This window comes from Mustela nivalis (genome assembly GCF_964662115.1).
Source record: "Mustela nivalis genome assembly, chromosome: 2".
Taxonomy (NCBI): Eukaryota; Metazoa; Chordata; class Mammalia; order Carnivora; family Mustelidae; genus Mustela; species Mustela nivalis.
The window spans coordinates 18966262-18982368 of record NC_139021.1 but is presented as its reverse complement, the minus strand read 5'-3'; the positions used below and the strand labels follow the sequence as shown (position 1 = coordinate 18982368).

The 16107-nt window shown below is 46.9% G+C and overlaps 1 protein-coding gene across 1 annotated transcript in view; it reads right to left on the bottom strand.

Moving 5' to 3' along the window:
• SNTB1 (syntrophin beta 1) overlaps positions 1–16107 on the bottom strand; it is a 228459-nt gene that overhangs the window by 10065 nt on the left and 202287 nt on the right. The gene's annotated exons all lie outside the window — the stretch shown is intronic.

Below are 16107 nucleotides of genomic sequence, written 5' to 3'. Positions count from 1 at the left end.
CCACTGTGTTCCCCTGACTTGTCACCTGGTAAAAAGCTCCCAGATTGGTGATTGGCTCTCGGTTTTCCGCCCTAAACCCAGAGGGTCTGGTCTCGTGCTAGTGTTCCTCGTGGTTTTTCTGCCTTCTGCGGAGCCAGCTTGTCCCCAGGACTAGAATGGGACTTAAAGGTGCCCAGGGGGCCTGCTTCTGGTGACACATGCAGAGTTGTTGAATGACATGCTTTTAACGAGACAAATTCAACTATGCTTGCTCTGTCAAAAAGAGAATTAAGAAAGCGCAAAAGAGAACAATTGGAAGAATGTGTCAGTTCCTTCCTCTGTTCCATTCCTGGGCATGTGTATGTCCCAGGGCGAGCGTGACACTGTTTCCTGCATCAGACGGCCTTCCCCTGTGTTCCTTGTGGTTCGCAGCATCTGGCTGCGCCCAATGTCCTTCTGGGGACATGTCCAATGGGCGCACAGCGTCCAAGTACAAGCAAACCAGCAGGAGCCTCACCGGAGGAAGCAGCGATCTGTGCCCTTGTGTGAAGCGATCCTGTGTCCAAGAAGAGCTAGTGATACTGGGCTTCCTGAGAAAAGGAGAGAAGTGGGGCGCCTGGGTGGCTCAGTGGGTTAAAGCCTCTGCCTTCAGCTCAGGTCATGATCCCAGGGTCCTGGGATCGAGCCCCGCATCGGGCTCTCTGCTCGGCAGGGAGCCTGCTTCCCCCTCTCTCTCTGCCTCTCTGCCTACTTGTAATCTCTGTCTGTCAAATAAATAAGTAAACCTTTATTAAAAAAAAAAAAAAGAAAGAAAGAGAAGCAAGAGAACTGTGCTTTATGGGAGATTTCAGGGGATTCCGAGGGTGATCTTTACCGCGTGATGTTCACGCTGGCTTTAAAACACACGCCCAGCATAAAATGTGACTCGCGCAGTAGATATTTTCCGAGAGGCCAGATGGAAGAAAAGAGGACTCTCAGATTCCAAGTGCCACCCTTCTGAGCAGCCACCGGCTCCTACTTCTCACGTGTCCCCTTGAGGCCCCTGGGTCTCTCCTGCTCTCTCCTGCTCCTTGGTATCTCAACCTCCTTTGGAGAGAAATGCCGCTATCAATAATTTGCAGGCTGGCACGAGTATAATTTAGTAAATGTTACCTCTCCCCAGGTTATTTGCATTTCCAGCCTTATCTTTTAATACAGAAAGAAACACGACGATTTGTTAGAGGAATTCCAGGCGTCTATTCACTTGGTGCACGGGAGAGGTACTTTCTTAGGCAAAGGGCTTATTCTCTCCAGATTAAGAACTGCACAAAGGAAACCCAAAAGCTTATTTTCTCTCGTAAGCTTAAATATTGTAAAGCAAATGTACTGGTGAAATAAAACATGGCGTGCTGTTGAGTTTCTAGCAACAAGCTTGTGGTATAACTCCGAGGAGCTTTCTTTTGTCCACAAAATGGTGGGAGGGTTGTTTGGCAATGCTGACCTGAAGAAAAAGGTTCGCTGAAAAGCTTTTTGGTTGCAAAATTCATTGAGGATAGAGAAGTATCCAAGAGACAACGAATGTGGGCAAGAATAGGGAGAAAAGGGACCCCCTGCACACTGCCGGTGGGCATGGAAATCGGTGCAACCAGATTGGAAAACAGTATGGAGGTTCTGCAAAAACAAAATTAGAATTAGCACTACCAGATCCCCCAATGCCACCTCTGGGACTATGTCTGAAGGAGGCAAAATCAGTATCTGAAAGACATATCTACAACACCACGTTCTCCGCAGCACTATTCACAAGATCCAAGATACAGAAAAGTTACGGAAACAACCTACATGACCACTGATGGGTAAATGGGTAAAAGGGGCACATGTGCCCAAGCATGCTCACCCGCGCACACATGACATGTAGTAGTCAGCCTTAAAAAGGAAGGAAATCCTGCCATTTGCAACAGGATGGATGAGCCTTGAGGGCATTATGGCTAAGCAAAATAAGGCAGACAGAGAAAGACAATGTTGGGGGTGACCATTCAAACGTGGAATCTGAAAAAGGTCCGGCTCACAGAAACAGAGAAGAATGGTGGCTGCCAGCCGCTGGAAGGTAGGAGAAATGAGGGAGATGTTGGTCAAAGGGTATAAACTTTTAGTTATAAGAGGAGTAAGTCCCGAGGATCTAATGTACAGCATGATGACCCTACTTAATGATAATACTGTATTACATACTTGAAATTTGCTAAGAGAGTAGATCTTAAGCCTCTCCCCACACATACATGCCCCAAAAGTAACTAGGTAAGGTGCTAGGTGTATTAATTAACTTGACTGCAGTAATCATTTCACTATATATGTATATGACATGATTATTTTATGTATTTTAAATTTTATCGATTACACCTCAACACAAAATAATAATAAAAGAGAAGGTCCACGAATCTCATGGAGAGAAAAATCTGGGACGGTGTGCTGACACGGTTTCCAAAATCTAGGAGAGACTAAAGGAGAAGTAAAGCATTTCTCAAAAACCTGCCATAGGTTTTAAAGGGACTAAGGGCCGGGTAAAAAATCATTAAGAACAGGTATAAAAAACCGAGAGTTTACAGTGTTTTCTGAGTTGCTCAGAAGTGCTTTTATACTCAATGGTGTTTACGTTTTAGTTGCTTCAGGAAATACACCTAGTTCTTCCTTTTTTAAAATCTTAAAATCTGTATCAGTTGGGGGCGCCTGGCTGGCTCAGTCAGAAGAACACGCAGCTCTTGACCTCAGGGTGGTGAGATCGAGCCCCACGTGGGGTGTACAGATTACTTAAATAACTGAAATAATTTGCGAACTCTATGAAGTAACAGTATTAATAATACTGTAAACTGTCCACGTTTGGCACAGACCTAGCATACGGTTTGTACTAAGTATCACTCCCATAACCCCTTCCCTACCCTTCGTGCCTCCACCTTCAGAATCCTTATTTTTAAAAATGCAATTCCTGCCCCCACGCTTGGGATTCAATAACATAAAATACATTAAGCCCTTCATCCAGTGTTTAGTGATCATAAGAAGCATTCCGTAAACAATAGTTCCCTTATGCCTTCTCTAGCCTGGCATGTTCTCGCTTTCCACCCCTAAATTTCCACCGAGGGGACGTCAGCTCTGCCACAACCCAGGGCCAGCAGAAATGTAACACAGAGGCACAAGTGAAGGGAGAAGAAGATACACTGTCCTCGTGGAGAATGTCACTTGTTTGTGAATTTCCTACCAATATTAATTTTCCTCCAGGCAGACTATAAAATTGAAGCCAATAACTGGAAAAATGCGATTTATTGGAAAACTTGCTGTTGGCAGATCTGGGTATAGGGAATGAAATTATTAACCCAGTGAAACAAGGTATGAGAAAGGCCTGTATCCAGCTGTTGGGTACAGGGCACAGGGAGTCCTTGACAGGGAAACTCGGGGTGTTACAGGCAGCAATGATGAGGAAAGAGCCGTCGGAAGGAAGACTGCTGCCGTAGTATTCGTCTCATCACCAAATTTCATTCAGTGAAAATGAAAGAGAAGAGGAGAAATGGATTTTTCCACTAATCAAGCATGGATTATCTAGTCTCTCGGTCAAAGGACAAGTTGATTTGGTATCTGAAGAACAGACATGCTGAATAACGCGTTCCTTTGAATACACCAGCACCAGTTAATGAAGCGTGCAGCGCTGTCTGTAAACAATCGGAGAAAGCAAATTTCCTTTTCCGCTACCTAATGTGCATATTGGTAACAAAAAGATACTTTTCTAGATTAAAATCGAGTGATCTACAGGCACACCTGGGTGGCGCACTTGGATAAGCATCAGACTCTCGATTTCAACTCAGGTCCGGATCTCAAGGTCCTGGGATCAAGCCTTACGTCGGGCTCTACACTCAGCACGGAGTCAGCCTGGGCTTCTCTCTCCTTCTCCCTCTGCTCCTCCCTATTCCCCCCTCAAATAAATAACTAAATCTCTAAAAAATATCAGGTGAACTACACCCAATATTCACACAATGCGTATGGGTATACTCCTCTGTGTGGAGTATTACACAGACCTTGAAAATTATTTTATAAACACATATGACCAGTGTGGGGAAATGTATATAGATCGATGGAAAATCTCTGGGTATGCAATTCAAATATGTACAAAAAAAACCTTGGAAATAAATCCATGAAAACGTTGAGCGATTTACTAGGTGATTTCATTTCTTCTATAAAGCTTTCCATTCCACTGAAAATTTCCACTCCGCTGAAAAATACATACGTTCCAACACCGAGCATCATACGTGTTTTGTCTGTCATTTGTTTAACACTGGTGTCAAGTCGGGTTTGGAATACCAGATGGGCTCTTCTATGTTCTCCTGCACGTGCTTATGTCAGGGTGGATCTAAATGATCCCCGTCTAGCTCTTCAGACTTAACACATGCAGTGGAAATGCCTATCTCAACGTGAAGCTAACTGAGCCACGTGGGATGAAACCTACACCTCATTAATCCCTTACACGTACCAACGGGCCTCCAGCAAATGAGACAGAAGAGATGCTGAGACCTGCCAGTTGAAGTTACAGGGCACTTTTGGATTTGGGGGTGCTCCGAGGGGCCTTAGAAGAGCTTCCTGCTCTGTTTAAGTCTTTTCTGTTCAAATGACCACTAAAAAAGTCCCAAAGTCATTCATTCATTCAATCAATAAAGATTTTGCCATTCGCCCACTGATATATCCTACCCGCATTTATGGGGCACTGCTATGGACTGAACTGTGTCCCCCTAGGTTGAAGCCCTGACCCCGAGTGTTGACTATATTTGGAAATAGGGCCTATAATGAGCTAATAAAGGTTAAGTGAAGGCACAGGGATGGGGCAGGGCCTCAGCCAGTAGGAGGGAGGCTTTTTATGAGAAAAGAAAGAGATGCCAGAGATCTTTCTCCCTCCATACACACACAGTGGAAAGGGCAGGTGAGGACAGAGCAAGAAGGCAGCTGTCTATAAGACAGGAAGGAAACGCTCACCAGAAACCAACCCTGATAGCACCTTGATCTTGGACTTCTAGTCTCCAGAATTGTGAGAAAATAAATTTCTGTTGTGTGTGCCACCTGCTTTGTAGTATTTTGTTACGGCGTCCTAGCCAACAGTAAAAGCACCTACTCTATGCAAACCCAAGGCTAGCCATGGTGTGAGTAGAAAAGATGAGTCGGAGTTCAAGAAGAGAAGTGCCCTCTTCCCCCTGATTCTCATAGACTTGTCACTCCAGGTTCTGTCCCCGTTCTTGGGAGTCTCACTCCTAGAACATGGAAGAAAGTCGGAAACAGCCTCTGGCAGATGTCAAGTGGAAGAAACGAACCAGGGTCAGGTGGCCGGGTGGAGAATTATTCCTCTTCAGTGGGGCAACCTGATTACTATGGAGGTCTTTCTCCAGAAGGTGAAGCTGAACCTGGAGTAAAAGCCGTCCCATCCCAACAACGGAGAGCAGTGGATTCTGGCACAAGGACAGAAAAGAACCCTACATTTGTCAACATATTTGTCGTTTCATTCCTATCAAGATGTTGGAAGTATAGATTTCTTTGCTCTTTATATCACTCCCAACTAATTGCTTCTGTCAAGAGTAGTAAGCCGGAGACAAGCCACAGAGATGTGGACGTGTACTGCTACGCTATCTTGAGAAGTCCAAACAGAGAGGTTTTATAAATCATGGCAGTGCAGAAACGAGACAAGGCCACCTGACAAGGTAAGACCAAGATCCTTTCTCTTCCCTCTTTTTAGTCATGTGGGCTGCCACGGGAGTAGAAGTGGCAGCTACAAGGAAGATATAGAGGAAAACAGTGGCCTGATGACATTTGTAAATGTTCCGTGAAATCTTTCGCTAGATGAATTTGTATTGGCATCCGAATCCAACCAATTAAATAATAATCAGCTGTATAACAGTGGATACTGTATTGTCCAACTGTTCCCTGAGCATCACCACTCAGGGCTCGCAGGCACCGCCAATCAACAGAGGCTGAAGCCACATTGCCCAAGTTCCTTGAGATCTTAAGAACCCAATACCTGGGTTCCAAATGAAGAAACACCAGGACCCACAAGCACCACGTCCACTGCGAAGGACAGGTTGTTTTCACTGGGAGTCAAACCGCTATTTAAAAGAAACAGTCATGCAGAGGGGAGATGGAGGCTCCACGCAAGGGAAGGTTTCCTGACGATGGTAAGGATGACTCAAGTCGCTCTGTTTAGATGTCGGTGGTGTGCGACGATAAGGAAGACGCAGCTGGCCTCTCCAGGCTAACAGTGATATTGACAGATGCCTGAGGGAAGATAGGACTTGAAAATCCTTGCTTTGCTGCTTTAATGAAAAGAATGCTTTTGAGATGGGAGCCTGAGTGAAGTGACACAGAAGCGGAGAATGGAGTGGCACTTGGAAAAGAGCTGCCTGCTGCTTCCGATGAACTCGAGTCCTTGCGGGGAGGCTTATATACACCAAGGAACTAATTGTAAGGGCTCACATGCTGCAGAAGGGAAACTCGGGCCGGGGCAGGGCAGTGATCTTTAGGAACTCAGGGAGAACAAGTCAGAGGTTCCAAGACTGGAAAAGTGAAAACGATATCCTGATTTTCAGAGCATGGAATAAAGTAGATTCTGAGACCTCATTCCCAGGCCAAATTCAGTAATGGATTCCTCTAAAGTAGCCTTTAGTAAGTAGACTTACGGCATCTCTCCCTGATTCTGTTGGCTGAGTAGTAACTCCATGAATACAAGTTTTCAAAAACGTTCTAAATATGTAATGAGTTCAGGGGCGCCTGGGTGGCTCAGCCCGTTAAGCCTCTGCCTTCAGCCCAGGTCATGATCCCAGGGTCCTGGACTCGAGGCCCGCCCCGGGCTCCCTGCTCAGTGGGGAGGGAAGTCTGCCTCTGCCTCTGCTCACGGGTGTTCTCTCTCAAATAAATAAAATCTTAAAAATACAAAATAAAAATGTGAGTTCAATTTTGGAAAGGAAAACACACACACACATACCCTGACCTATTCTGAAATGCTATGAAACACGGGGCAGCGAAAATGCCCCCTTCATGGGGACTTCGTTTGCAGGCCATACTGGGGAACACATCACTGTAGCTGGATTCTGGACACTAGATAGCAGGTGAAGGTCAGGCGGACATTAAGATTTTTTAAAGTCATCAGGTGCCCATTTAGAAAGGCAGGGCATCGGGAAAGAACGTGTCTGCCAGAATTTGTTCCATTCTGCCGGGAACAGCCTTTTGACGTTCCTCTCAAGATTCTTCCCAAAGATTTTTTCTGATCTGCAGTCTCAAGGGAGACTCTGAAATAGCTATTATTTATGTTTCAATTATTTTACATTTTAAGCTATTTGTGTAGTTTAAAAATACGACCATCTGTCTCTTATCTGTGGCAGGGACGAAGCAACAGCAACCAAGAAAATGCTCTCTCCCCAGAGAAGATAACTTTCTTACTCAGTTGGAAGAAGACACGGGCAGGCAGCCCGGGACAGGCTTTCAAGTTGCAATTCACACCCAGTTTCTAAGTTTTATCGGAACCTGCGTGAGAAGCCCAAGGACATGCTTTGTTCCCTGGTTATAGAATTCAAACACACGTTCCCATGGTTGAAACCAAAGCCACAGACTCCAGCAAGACTCTACATTTCCTATTATCTGGGTATATGAGTTACTGAACCACTGAAAGGCCCATATAACATGAGTGGGGCAGGAGAATGAAGACTTGGATGTGAGGGGACAGAGCAGAGTCAGAGAGCCCAACCCGGCTCTCTGCCAACCGGGGGGACCTTGGCAAGTTACCTACACCCTCCATGCCTTGGATTCCTCGAATGCAAACTGGGGATAGCTGTATGCCTACCTCATTGTGTTGTTGCTAAGGATGAAATGAGTTATGTGAACACTGCATGGAACAGCACCTGGAACAGAATACACAGGTGAAGCAACTGTTACCATTAGCTTGATCAGGGAAGCGATTTTTATTGGATTGTTCCGTGCTGTACGTGTACAACCCAAAACAATTCCAGGTCCGTGGCAAGCACTCAGTAAATATTTGCGAAATGAGTAGCCAGAATACAAGGTGGACTCTTTTCCACGAAGTCTGTGATTAAGGGCTGCCATGAGATACCCTGACTTCTCTCCCACCCTGGGTCTTCTATCCACGTGAAACAGTAGCTGATGCTGGATCCAAAGACTTGGATTTTGATCCACGATATGCTCGTTTCCAGATTAATTCAATCCTGGCGAAAGGGATCTAGAAAGGTAACTGGGATGTGATGTTTTATGGGATTAGCCTAACATTCATTTCCTATTCCTTCCTTCCAATCTACCTTTAGCAACTAGTGTTTTCAGCAGTGACTTGGTTGTTTAGGGAGTCAGAGTTATCTTCTTTTCTTCTTTTTTGGTCTTCGAGTAGAAGGTGACCATTTTGTCAAAAACAAAAACAAAAACAAACAAGTCCTTAAGATTTCACATTCATGGTTAGCTGGATCCAAGCCACCTACATTTAAATATAAATGGGTCCTTCACCCACATTAAAAAAAAAAAAAAAGGGTGAAATGTTTCTAAATTACTGCAATGGCCCAAAGTGGCTCACAAGGAGGATTCTACATGGCTCAGTGTGGCTGTGGGATAAACCCATTCACTGGTCAAATTCTTTGTCTGAGACTTGTGGGAACTTGGCAGTAGGAAATCCTCTCATTCCCACAGAAGGCCAGGCAAAATGCATCTCTACCAATAACTGAGGTACTAGACTGCACACGGTTTCTGCCTCTTCAGATATATCCCTCTGCCTGACTGGTTTTGAGAAAAACAGAAACAAAAAAAACCTGTCTCACAAAGGATGCTCATGCACTAATCTAATTCTGGATGGGTGTTAGAGAGTGTTGCATAAAATGTTCCATACAAAAACATTATTATTAATATCCTTAATTAAAACAAAAACAGTTGCAGCACACAGATTCCGCCAAATTAGTGAAATTACATATTAGGTAACTGGGTTGCTAAGCAATATTACATTCTCATTTTACTTAATTGCTGTAATTAGCATCTCCCGGCAGATGTCACAATGCAAGCCACACACACACACACACACACACACACACACACAAAAAGAAAGAAAGAAAGAAAGGAAAACAACTGGTCCGATCTCGTAAATGGTTCAGGTGCTCTTGAATACTTCTATCCGTTGGCCACCCCAGTGGGACCCAGCAATCAAGAGGGTGTCTAGGCAGGTGAGGGGAGAGTCACTAAAAAGCCCACGATACCAGGAAGAGGGGCCACACTCCAGCTTGTCAACTATATGCAGAAAGGAAATTACAGTGAGAGACAATAATGAGCTCTTCAGGTCACCCACAGATTTAATTCACCTCCACACCCACACACGTGCTATGTCTAGAAATGAACAAGGGTTACCATCTGATGGGTCATCTCACATCATGACCGTCCATGGTCTTTTTATCATTTTAAGTTAATAGCTTTTTTTTTTAATCATTTAGCAATCTTAGAACTTTTTTTGGGGGGGGGAGCAGCAGGTGGAAGGAGAGGAAGAAGCAGGGGGAGCAGCAGACAGAGGCAGCAGGAGAAGCAGACTTCCTGCTGAGCAAGGAGCCTGATGCGGGACTTGATCCCAGGACCCTGGGACCATGACCTGAGCTGAAAAGCAGATGCTTAACCCACGGAGCCACCGAGGTATCCTGCGATCTTAGAACTTTAATTTTTAAATATATTCTTTGAGTTTTCTGGTTATCTCTTCCATATTCCCTTATCCCATCCATGTTTTAATTACCTCAACGTACATCGCCATGAATACTGAATATGTATTATAAAAAGACCTTCAAGAACTCCATGGAAGAGAATGACAATTAAAATCTGTTCTCTTTTACTGGGAAAATGAAACCACGAGCGGATAACCTGAACAATGAACTTTTATAACTCTTGGCTTTTAGCTCTCATATTCAGCACTCTTTTAAATCCCCTTACCATCGGCACTTGGTACAATGCTGGCCCCTCACAGGAGACTCTTAAACATTTCTTAAATTGAACCGGCCATCCCTGCTCCAAGGAAGAAGCCATCAACAGGCCTGCCGTGTTGTTACAAGCATCATTCAGAGCTGGCTTTCCAGAGCCGCGGGGGTGAGGAGTTCCAGTCTCCCTACTCACCTCTGTACTTGTCTCCCCCACTCCTCACTCACCCAACTCGAAGAAGCTGCTGGATTAATAGGAGGCAAGACAGGAGGCCGGCAGCTAGTGTGAACCCCAGGATCCCGGGGCCAACGGGATGGGCAGATGTGAAGGCGGCCGCTGCACTTCTCAGTGTGACAGAGTGTGGACCCACGGGCCACGCATGCTACCCTAGGGAGTGCCCATGGTGTACACTTGTCCACCTTCCCTCCCTAACAGAAGAGGCCTCCCAGGTTTAGCGTGAAAACCACAAGCTGATTGTAATTTAATGTCTGACCCACACAACTGGCCCAACTTCCCCTGGTGTAAAGAAAGCATTCCTGAAATTTCTAGGCTGGCCTGAGGCAGAAACTACTTTTAGCACTCAGAAACGGGTTAGTTCCTGAGGCACCGAAGAAGATAACCCAGCGTGGTTAAGCGAAAGGAAAGGCCAGCCTCTTTGGCTCCCCGTGGAGTCAGAGCAGAGAAGGGCACATTCATCCACTCCGGTCCCCAGCGACCCCAGCCTTCTCCGGGGCCCCCAGGTGGGAGAACCAGGCACAGAGCAGCATCCCCACCCCCGCCCCCCACCCCCGCAAGTTCTCCGTGGGCCACCGGGACCGGGTGTGGCAGAATTTCTGGTTGCATCTCCTCTAGCATTTCAGAAGCACTGCGACCTTAATCCTTATTCTCTGTAGGCCTAGCTCACTCGCCAATTCTGACGACGGTGACAAAAACAAGAAGCTTCCTCCATATGGGCAAGAGTACCTTTTTTTTTTTTTAAATGTTCAGCAACATCAAAGCAGCTTTGGCTAAGCAAAAAAATGTTTTCCCGAGGACTCATAAAAACTGAGGGATGAGAACAGCTAAAATTAGTGTTTGAAGACTTCCCAAGCGCATTGTTACCAATAATTGAGCTACTGAGGCACACAGGTGCCATCCCTGTTTTCCGGCAGGAGAGGTGACGGCTTGGAAACTTCTCCACATAGGTGTTGACACCAAGAACACGTCACGAGCAAGGCTAGTGCCCCTCTTATGAAACACAATCAAATTTTCTCTCTTCCAGAAAAATATAAATTAGATGTGCCTGGGACTACCAAAAAAAAAAAAAAAACACAAAACAAACAAAAAAAAAAACCCAAACAAACTAAACAAATCAACTATGAACTGTCTGAGGGAATAACTCGATTTTCGAAGAACCCTGTTTCCTTCTGGCTCTGGCCCTGCCGGTTCTTGTACAAGAGGAAAGACCATGTCTGACCTTCTGAACGAGGCTGCCCAGCCCTGCTAAGGGGGGGGGAAGGGGACTGGAGGTTGCCCATCACTGCTGGGCCCCGTGATGCTAAATAAGGCGGTTCTCCTGTCATGGCTGTGGACTGAATCCTTTCCCGCTGTCACCCCGTCTGCTCGTAGGTTGAGGCCCTAACCCTCGGTGCGTCTATGTTTCAAGACAGGGCCAACAAGGTGATCATGAAGGTTAAATGAGGTCGTAAGGGTGTGGCCCAGCTCCAGGGCAAAGAAGTCACAGCAGCACACAGCAAGGGGGCAGCCACCTACGTCCCGGAGAAGAGGGCTCGCTCCGGAAACCAACCATGCCGGTGCTGTGGTCTTAGCCTCCTTCGCCTCTGGGACTGTGAGAAAAGAATTACCAGTTGCTTCAGCTCTCCCGAGCTGACGGACCCAGTCATCAATTCCGTCATTTTCCTGATCACTGCAGTAGGGATTCTGATCCTAGTTTTCAGGGGAGAAAGCAGGATCCGAGGGGCGACAGGATTTGCTCACGGTCACACAGCCTGTAAACTCTGGGGCTTGACCGGGCGAGCCTGGAACGTGAAGCCGGGGCTGTCAAACCCAATACTGTGATCTCTCCTCTCCACCAGCAAGTTAAGTTGCCGTTTTTACTTTTTAAGGAGCTGTTTTTTCAGGCGTTCTGTTTGCTTGCTTGCTGACTGACTGACTGATTGATTGCTAGGATGGGCTTTAAAAGGTTTCTTCCAAAGTGCTCCAATGATAATCTGTGCATTTCAGTTGCTCCCAAGTTTTTAGTGTGATGAAGTTGTTTTTTAAATGTGGCCATTGTACTGTTAACCCCCCAAAATAGAGAAAGGGTTTAAAAGCAAGAGTAATAATAACTAAATTTATTTAGCACTTAGCACGCAACAAGCATTACCTTATGCCTTTACGTTATCTAATGTAATCTTCTAACACCCTACCAAGGTAGGTACAGATATTATGCCCGTCACAGATGAGGGACATGGGGCAGTAAGAGATTACAAAATTTGCCCAAGTTTCCGCAGCTGGTATGTAGCTGGGATTTGAAGCCATGCTCGAAGTTTCCAGAATCTGTACCCGGAAGCATCCGTGCAATGGAACGCGAGGCAGGGTGTCAAAGAAAGCTACGGCAGAGTACAAAATATCAGTGGAAAATTCCTACAGGATTATGTCAAGTGAAAAAGCAGGGCGAGCAAACGGCACATTTGAGGAGCTTCCGATGACTCGGCGAGCACTGGATGCAGGACAGGCTCTGAACGCGTGCATCGGCGGTCGTCACTACGAGGGGCGAGACGGTGCTTCTGCAGGACCGCAGGGAAGGAAGATCCACGTCCCTGCTCAGGGTCTTCCGACCGGAGGCTCTCGAAATGGAGCCTGGGCCGGAAACACCTGGGGGGGCCTCGACTCGCAGTGAGGCTGGGCCCCGCCTCCAGTGCCTGAATCCACTGGTCTAGAGCCCCGGCCGGGGTGGGGGGACATCTGCACCCCTAACGAGCTCCCAGGTGGTGCTCGTGCCCATGCTGAGAACTGGTCACAGCCCAGGTCTCCGATGGCATCTACAGCCCTGTCCTCACTCTGTCGTGTGATCTGGGTGGCTACCTTGTGCATGACACAGTTGTCAGGAGGGTGGAGGAAAGATCTACATAGCTCTCCTCAGCTACTTCAAAGAGCCACTAAAACTCCAGGGAATAAGAACGCGCTCTTTGGGGAGGCTGCAGGGAACAGTGGTTAAAAAAAGTTTGCTCAGTTTGGGGCGCCTCGGTGGCTCAGTGGGTTAAGCATCTGCCCTCAGCTCCTGATCCCAGGGCCCTAGGGGACCGTGACCGCGCTCGGCGGGGAACGTGCTTCTCCCTCTGTCCCTCCTGCTCTCTTTCTCTCACTCGCTTTCTCTGTGTCCAATAAATAACATCTTTAAAAAAAAAAAAAAGGTGCGTTCCGAATCTTACGTCTATCTCTTACTAGCTTATGACTTAGCCTCTTAGCTCGTCAGTTTACTTATCTGTGAAACAGGAATAAAACCTACACCTGAGAGGGCAAGGGGTGGAGGGTCGGTTAAACGCGGCCATTTGCCTGATGCTTTCGGAGAACACTTGCTCCTGAACCTCGCCTACTGAGCCACATCTCCAGGGCAGGGTCCCCAGGACTGACCTCTTTAGTAAACAGCCAGGTGATTCTTAAATTGGTCATGTTTTGCAAAATTGAATCGAATCCATGTAAAGCACCACGCCTGTACGTAGCCTCCTTCTATGAAGGTCAGCCACTGGCTGATTAGCACCTGGGCCTGTTTGCAAGTAGTCTCACCACGGCCTTCTTGATAATGTCACTCAGCATGATTAATTAGTAGATACTCTGTTATAAAATTTTAGAAAACATAGCTCTATATCCATAAATAAAAATTACTTGAAGTGTACATTTTAGATTTGTGTACATTACTATTTACAAATCATATTTCCTTTTAAAAGATTTTACTAGACAGAGACACAGGGAGAGCAGGAACCCAAGCAGAGGGAGTGGGAGAGGGAGAAGCAGGCTCCCCGCTGAGCAGGAAGCCCGATGTGGGGCTCGAACCCGGGACCCTGGGATCAGAACCTGAGCAAAGGCAGACACTTAACACTGAACCACTCAGGCGCCCCTACAAATCATATTTTTTTAAAAAAGATTTTATTTTAGAGAAAGAGAGTTCACCTGTAGGGAGAAGGAGAGGGAGATCATCTCCAGCAGATGCTGCACTGAGCTGGGAGCCTGATAAGGGACTCAATGGGGGCTCCATGTGGGGCGGGACGCAGGGCTTGTTCCCACGACCCTGAGATCATGACCTGAGCAGGAACTAAAGTTGGATACTTAACCCTCTGAGCCACCCAGTTGTCCCTATAAATCATACATTAACAAAAGGTTTTAAAAGGAAATTTTAAAAAGTCATTTGAAAAATGCACTCGGGGTGCCTGGGTGGCTCAATCAGTTAAGCATCTGTTCGGCTCGGATCATGACCCCAGGGGTCCTGGGACTGAGCCCACATCAGGCTCCTTGCTCAGCAGGGAGCCTGCTTCTCCCTCTGCCAATCTCTGTCAAATGAATAAATAAAACCTTTAAAAAAAGAAGAAAAATGCACGCAAAGACAAATCACGCTACTAGACAGGTGACGTGTCTGAATGCTCATCTGTGCAGGACACACTGCCCCGTGCGACCGCATGGAACACGGCAAGTAAATGAGTCACTCGATGGACTTAAATATGTGGTTTTGGGAAGCAGCCAGGGGAAGTACTGGGGTAACGTGGTAATGGAAGGATCCAGAATTTCCCTTTGACTTCGACCTCCTCTGGCAGTGAGTTCTCTGCCGGAAGCGAACAGCTTCAGCCCAGCCTCCCATCTCCAGCAGCCCAGGGGGAAGCACTCTCCGGGCCGGAGGAAAAGAAAGCTGGAGACTCCAGCTTCTGCAGGCTGCAAGTCCGCCACTAACCGAAGGGACGAAATAAGAGGGAACCACCAGGGCCGCCATAGCAACTTGGATGTCCTCTGCCTCCCAGGCTACGGCTGGAGGTCAGGGGCATGTCGATAAGCCTAAGCTCCCCATTGCCCACAGGGCTCATACGTGCCAACAACACAGTCTTATTCTGCAGTTCAGCGGCGAGGCAGGGTGATGAGGGAAAGAGACAGTACACTGAGAGGTCAGTTACCGTCGCTGCATCTCCTTTGCATTTAGACGGTAGGCGCCGATTTCTTATGATGCCTTTTGTTCTAGACAAGCCCAGGTGGCACTGAAAGGGTTTCCATTTTTATCTCCACGGTGGATGCAGGCTCCGGGTTTCAGGCTACTCCTGTGCTTTGCTCACAGCCCAGACAGACCTGGCATGCTCGTGGCTCCTGAGCCTGTCATAGCTACTTTCGGTGCCCCCAGCCGGACCTCCTCAGATGCCATTGGCTGCACCTGTGCACCCCTCCCCGGAGACACTGATGGTCTGCTCTGTGGATGGCCAGAAGACCCTGCAAGACGACCTCCCATCAGGCAGCCTGAGCTCTAGACATACGGTCGCTGGAGTGAGTCAGTCCAGTCACTCGCCTGAATCAGGACAAATTCAGAGGTAGTCAACTGAGGCTGCAGGGTGGTGCTGTCCATCAGAACTTTCTGTGGGGATGGATATGTTCTAAGATCAGTGTTGTCCAACAGAGTAGCCACCAGCCACAACGACTGAGTGCCTGGAATGTGGCTAGTGTGGACTGAGGCACTGGATTTTTAAAATCCCGAATGCAAACCTGCATGAATAAAAAAGGCAGCCTCCGTGTCAGAATGCCTAGAAACTTCGAGGAGAAAGCTATGCCTGAGGGTAAGTTTTATCTTCAAGTTGCCTGAGAGTTACAGAGAAACTTTACCTTTCTCAGACTTCTGTTCCTGAAAATCAGTCTAGAAGGCATGAGGCCAGTTTCTCTTCTTAGTATCTGGAAGACAGTGACTAAGGTCTGATCTTTCTTTGGTTCCAGTTGGGAGAATGTCTCAGAATCTGCACATCAGTGCCCGTAGGTGAGGGCTATGGAAAGTGCTGGTGGTTGGGCTGAATTTGAACGGACCCCAAGACACAGCCCAAAGCTCCAGAGGAACATTTTACGATGTCTGGACTCTGACTGTTGTGATTTTATTGTAAGCATCCAGAGTGTTTTCGTAGCTATCCTGACAAAGATTTTCAGGCTTAGGATACTCAAAATTTAATTACTGTTTCGCTTCATTTC